We start from the raw sequence: 6,262 nt of genomic DNA on the forward strand, positions 1-6,262 counted from the left end.
GCGCTCGTTTATTTATTCATGCATCGATTTTAGTTAATACCCAACCACAATCTGCTGCTTTGGCTGTTTTTTTGGCCCTGTTTGATGTAATGGTGAATCAGATGCTGCTTCTTAAAATCACAGTCGTTGGTCCTGACTGTGGATGTGAACGCATAAAATGGCCACGCCCAGAAATGCTTTCATGTGAGCATTGGTGGTTCAGTGGTAGAATTCTCGCCTGCCACGCGGGAGGCCCGGGTTCGATTCCCGGCCAATGCAACACCCTTTTTCACCTTTTTACACCATCTATAGATGTCAGGGTCTTTCAGTAACTATTTCAGTTTGTGAATCTATTTTCATTTGTTTTAAACAAGGAGAATTTTTATGGCCAAGCGGAAGGAGTGGGTTTGATTCCCGGCCAATGCAACAGACGTTTCACATGTTGTATCATCTGCATATGTTCGTACAGCAGGTATATTTAGTTTATTTTTTCTTGTTTTTAAGGAAAAATGATGTATCCATTTTGGGTTTCAACTCTCCAGTCTCTTAATCTGAAGGCCAGAGGAGTTGAGGTGTTTGTAAGTGATACTGTCTTTTCCAGTACAGAATAATAACAGCAAGAAGAAGCTGTTTATTGAAGGTAGGTTCTTGCTGTGGTCTCTAAAGAAGTGTTTGGCATAGGTTCAGATGTTGTAAGTGGAGGAAAAAAAGTATGTACACTCCCCGTCGGGGAATCGAACCCCGGTCTCCCGCGTGACAGGCGGGGATACTCACCACTATACTAACGAGGAGATGATAGCTTTTTTTCCACGCGTCCTTTTTTATTTGTTTGTAGAAATATTTATTTAGCCCAGTCTGTTATTCATGGTGTACGCCCAAGTACTTGTATTATAGCACCATCTTCTCCTCCTCACCCAGGATGGTAACTGTGCTCAGATCAGGACCTAGTCCTCTTGAAGTCCACAATCATCTCCCTCATTTTGGCCACATTCAAGACGAGGTGGTTGCTCCCACTCCACACCATGACAGGACTCCCGAGTGGTGCTGAAAGTCTGAGGTGTACAGCGTGAAGAGGAAGGGTGAGTACTTCCCTTGCGGTGCTCCTGTGTTGCTAACAACCTGATCAGACAAACAAACTGGTCTGTCCATCAGGTAGTCAGTTACCCAGGAGATTGTAGAGGTATCCACCTGCATCACCTGGAGCTTCTCCCTAGCAGTGTAGGCTGGATCGTGTTGAAGGTACTGGAGAAATCAAAGAACATGATCCTCCAGGAGGAGCAATGTGGTTTTGGTCCTGGTCGTAGAACTGTGGACCAGCTCTATACCCTTAGCACGGTCCTGGAGGGTGCATGGGAGTTTGCCCAACCAGTCTACATGTGCTTTGTGGACCTGGAGAAGGCGTTCGACCGTGTCCCTCGGGGAGTCCTGTGGGGGGTGCTCCGGGAGTATACTCTCGGTGCCAGAGCTTGGTCCGCATTGCCGGAAGTAAGTCGGACCTGTTTCCAAGGCTGCCCTTTGTCACCGGTTCTGTTCATAACCTTTATGGACAGAATTTCTAGGCGCAGCCAGGGCGTTGAGGGGCTGCGGTTCGGTGGCCTCAGGATTGGGTCGCTGCTTTTTGCGGATGATCTAGTCCTGTTGGCTTCATCGGAACGTGACCTTCAGCTCTCTCTGGAGCGGTTCGCAGCCGAGTGTGAAGCGGCTGGGATGAGAATCAGCACCTCCAAATCACCTCCTGCCTCAAGTGGAGGAGTTCAAGTATCTCGGGGTCTTGTTCATGAGTGAGGGAAGGATGGAACGGGAGATTGACTGGCGGATCGGTGCGGCTTCTGCAGTGATGCGGACTCTGCACCGGTCCGTCGATCTACGTTCCTACCCTCACCTATGGACACGAGCTTTGGGTAGTGACCAAAAGAATAAGATCGTGAATACAAGCGGCCGAAATGAGCTTCCTTCGCAGGGTGGCTGGGCTTTCTCTTAGAGATAGGGTGAGAAGCTTGGCCATCCGTGAGGAGCTCAGAGTAGAACCGCTGCACCTCCGCATCGAGAGGAACCAGTTAAGGTGGCTCGGGCATCTCGTGAGGATGCCTACTGGATGTCTCCCTGGTGAGATGTTCCGGGCACGTCCCTCCGGGAGGCGGCCCCGGGGAAGACCCAGGACACACTGGAGGGACTATGTCTCTCGGCTGGCCTGGGAACGCCTTGGGTTCCCCTGGGAGAGCTGGACGAAGTGGCCGGGGAGAGGGAAGTCTGGGCCGCCCTGCTGAAGCTGCTGCCCCCGCGACCCGATTAACGGATAAGCGGGAGAAGATGGATGGATGGATGATCCTCACAGTGTTGCCAGCTCTATCCAGGTGAGCAAGGGCCTGTTGAAGCAGGTAGATGAAGCAGCCCCCATCCGAGGGGCGGTAGGCAAACTGCAGTGGGTCTAGGGAGGTAGTCACCTGAGGTCTCAGATGGCCCAAAACCAGCCTCTCAGCTTGCACCTCAGTAGCTCTCAGTCCCCGTCCCTGAAGGCTCTCTTCAAATCAAATCAAATCAATTTTATTTGTATTAAGGGTCGACCGATATATCGGCCGGCCGATATATCTGGCCGATATTAGCGTTGTCTAGGTGTATCGGCATCGGCCGATACACATGGCCGATACGGCCGATACGCATCCAGCGTCATTTACAGACAGGCGTTCAAGGGCAGCTCTGTGAAGACCCGCTATGCACGCCGCAAATGAAGTCGGTGTTGTTATCAGTCACTGTCAATTCGGCGTTTGAAGGAGTTAAACCGGCATTGATGTTCTCACCATGCTTCTGAACAACGTTTGTGTATCTGGAGGTGAGAAGTACCAGATTGTGATCAGATATGCCAAAGGGGAGAGGGAGGACAGTGGAGTTGTATGCTTCCTTAACATTAGCATACATTAAGTCCAAGGTTTTATTGTCTCTGGTGGGGCAGGGCACAAACTGTTGAAAGGTCGGGAGTGTAGCAGAGAGGGTCGTGTGATTGAAGTCACCGGAAATGGCCATGAATGCATTTGGATGGTCTGTTTGCAGTCTGGATGTGATGACGTCACATGGCGTTGGCATCAGCTGATGGAGGACTGTAAACAACGATGATGATGGTGCATGGCATTGTTTACGGCTAACCCCTAATGGGTGGGGCCGACCTGAAGTCAAAAGGTCAGATGTTTTCAGGCGTCTTTTCACCCCGTCGACACCATGGATGAGGAGAAGTTGATTCTGGAGGTCCAAAATCAACCAATCATCATTTATGATGCCTCACATCCCTTTTTATAAGGACACCAGCAAAAGAAAATGCGGCATGGAATGCCATTGCAGGAGCAATGAGAGTGGATGGTAAGTTTGTAATTTTACTACTGTGCTAAAGTGTTGTAACTGTTGTGGGGGGATGTGCTGTAGAGACTGTCTTGCTGGTGTCCTGATGACATAACAATGGCCACAGTACTTTCACACCTTGAAATTGAGGGGCTGATAAGAAGGGGGCAGACCAATACAAAGTCACTGACAATTCACAAGACTGAACATATTACACCTCTTCACAACAGGAAGAAAACACAATACAATATACACTATTTTAGTCACTTGAATGACTTTAAGCGAAGCCATTTAAATCATTCTGTCCTGCCAGGACACACTGCCCTCGGGGAAGGTAAAGAAAGTAGCTAAGCTCTCCTTGATAGCACAGGCTTCTCTTTCCTCCCATGTTTTGCACCGGTGCCATGTATCCCCAGAGTTCCTGTGCCTCTTCTGGCAGCTGCACATATTTACTAGAGGCAAGGAGGAAATTGTGCAGGATGCATGCTGCCACCACAAGCGTGTCCACGTTTTTGGGGTGCGGGTTAATCCTCCAGTGGAAAATCCTCCAACGTGACGCCAACCAACATCCTCGCTCTGGAGAGTCTGTAATTGAAAATCCTCTTTTTATGGGTTAGGTTCTTGAAAATCCTCTTTTTATGGGTTAGGTTCTGTCCTGGGTAGGGTCTCACCAGGTAGGGCTTCAAAGTCTCTCCCACAATGACATGTGGTACCTCCCCAATGTGAGCAGCACCAGGCAGAGAGGCTTTTTGAGGAACATGGAGAGTGTTCACGAGATCTTGTGCGTTAAGTGTATTTTCATATATGTCCAGGATAACGGTCCACGGTCTCTTTTGGCCTATGATGTCACAAATGCCTTCATGTGAGCATTGGTGGTTCAGTGGTAGAATTCTCGCCTGCCACGCGGGAGGCCCGGGTTCGATTCCCGGCCAATGCAACACCCTTTTTTTTTTTTTTTACACCATTTATGTGTGTATGGATGTCACGGCCTTTCAAAAACAATTTCACCGTTTGTGAATTTAGTTTCATTTGTTTTAAACAAGGAGAATTTTTAAGGCCAAGCAGAAGGAGTGGGTTCGATTCCCGGGCAATGCAACAGACGTTTCACATGTTGTATCATCTGCATATGTTCATACAGCAGGTATATTTTGTTTATTTTATCTTGTTTTTAAGGAAAAATTATGTATCCATTTTGGGTTTCAACTCTCCAGTCTCTTAATCTGAAGGCCAGAGGAGTTGAGGTGTTTGTAAGTGATACTGTCTTCCAGTACAGGATAATAACGGCAAGAAGAAGCTGTTTATTGACGGTAGGTTCTTGCTGTGGTCTCTAAAGAAGTGTTTGGCATAGGTTAAGATGTTGTAAGTTGGGAAAAAAGGTATGTACACTCCCCGTCGGGGAATCGAACCCCGGTCTCCCGCGTGACAGGCGGGGATACTCACCACTATACTAACGAGGAGATGTTAGCATTTTTTCGACACGTCTTTTTTTTTTATGTGTTCATATATAGACTGAACAAGTACTTGTAGTCCTGCACCACCTCCTCACCCAGGATGGAAACTTTGATCCTGAAGTCCACAATCATCTCCCTCATTTTGGCCACATTCAAGACGAGGTGGTTGCTCCTACTCCACGCCATGACAGGACTCCCGAGTGGTGCTGAAAGTCTGAGGTGTATGAAGTGAAAAGTAAAGGTAAGTACAGTCTCTTGTGATCCTCAGCTGGAGTTATTTCTGGACTCTGCACAGCTTCTCTTTGTCCCCCGATCTGAAGACACTCTTCTTCTCGTTCAGCAGGGCCTTAATCTCGGAGGTCACCCAGGGTTTGTTTTTGGGAAAACACCGTACCAACTTGGAGGACACAGTGTTCTCCACACAGAAATGAATGTAGTCTGTGATGCAGTCGGTCATGCTGTCGACGTCACTGTTGTGGGGGCTGCAGAGTGCTTCCCAGTCCGTTGTCTCAAAGCAGTCTCTGAGCCTAGCACTGGTCTCCTTCTACCACTGCTTCACAGGCCTCTTCACAGGTCGTTGTTTAATCATCACAGGGGTGTAGTCTGTGACAAGGTGAACAAGGTTAACAAGGTTCTCCCCTCAGCAGTGTAGGCTGGATCATGTTGAAGGCACTGGAGAAATCAAAGAACATGATCCTCACAGTGTTGCCAGCTCTATCCAGGTGAGCGAGGGCCCGTTAAAGAAGGTAGATGATCGTGTCCTCAACACTAATTAAGGGGCGGTAGGCAAACTGCAATGGGTCTAGTGAGGTGGTCACCTGAGGTCTCAGATGGTCCAAAACCAGTCTCTCCAAGACTTTCATTACATGGGATGTCAAGGCAACTGGTCTGTAGTTGTTGAGCACAGCTGGATGTGACTTCTTGGGTACCGGAACAAGGCAGGATGTCTTCCACAGCACTGGAACCTTCTCCGGTTGAATAGGTGCTGTAGAACCCTGCATAGCTGCAGGCCTTCAGGACTATGGGGTTGATTCCATCTGGGCCTGCAGCTTTGTTCCGGCATAGTTTCTCCAGCTGTCTTTTCACCTAGTCTGTGATGCAGTGGGTAATGCTGTTGATGTCACTGCCGTGGGGGCTGCAGAGTTCTTCCCAGTCTATTGTCTCGAAGCAGTCTCTGAGCCTAGCACTGGTTTCCTTCTACCACTGCTTCACAGGCCTTTCTACAGGTCGTTGTTTAATCACCACAGGGGTGTAGTCTGTGACGAGGTGAACGAGGTTAAACAAGGTTAACAAGGTTCTCCCCAAGCAGTGTAGGCTGGATCGTGTTGATGGCACAGCTGGATGTGACTTCTTTGGTACTTGAACAAGGCAGGATGTCTTCCACAGCACCAGAACCTTCTCCGGTTGAATAGGTGCTGTAGAACCCTGCGCAGGCCTTCAGGACTCTGGGGTTGATTCCATCCGGGCCTGCAGCTTTGTTCCGGCGTAGTTTCTCCAGCTGT

The 6,262-nt window shown here is 48.9% G+C and overlaps 4 non-coding genes across 4 annotated transcripts; 2 read left to right on the plus strand and 2 right to left on the minus strand.

Annotated features, from left to right (window-relative positions):
• The first annotated feature begins 187 nt into the window (after nt 1-187).
• trnag-gcc (transfer RNA glycine (anticodon GCC)) lies at nt 188-258 on the plus strand. Its single transcript has one exon. It is a non-coding gene; the product is annotated as a tRNA-Gly (tRNA).
• A 440-nt stretch (nt 259-698) lies between these two features.
• On the minus strand, nt 699-770 carry trnad-guc (transfer RNA aspartic acid (anticodon GUC)). Its single transcript has one exon. It is a non-coding gene; the product is annotated as a tRNA-Asp (tRNA).
• Nucleotides 771-4,175: 3,405 nt separating this feature from the next.
• On the plus strand, nt 4,176-4,246 carry trnag-gcc (transfer RNA glycine (anticodon GCC)). The gene has a single exon. It is a non-coding gene; the product is annotated as a tRNA-Gly (tRNA).
• A 448-nt stretch (nt 4,247-4,694) lies between these two features.
• trnad-guc (transfer RNA aspartic acid (anticodon GUC)) lies at nt 4,695-4,766 on the minus strand. Its single transcript has one exon. It is a non-coding gene; the product is annotated as a tRNA-Asp (tRNA).
• Between the last annotated feature and the right edge of the window lie 1,496 nt (nt 4,767-6,262).

The sequence above is a fragment of the Larimichthys crocea genome, chromosome XIX (genome assembly GCF_000972845.2).
Source record: "Larimichthys crocea isolate SSNF chromosome XIX, L_crocea_2.0, whole genome shotgun sequence".
NCBI classification, from domain to species: domain Eukaryota; kingdom Metazoa; phylum Chordata; class Actinopteri; family Sciaenidae; genus Larimichthys; species Larimichthys crocea.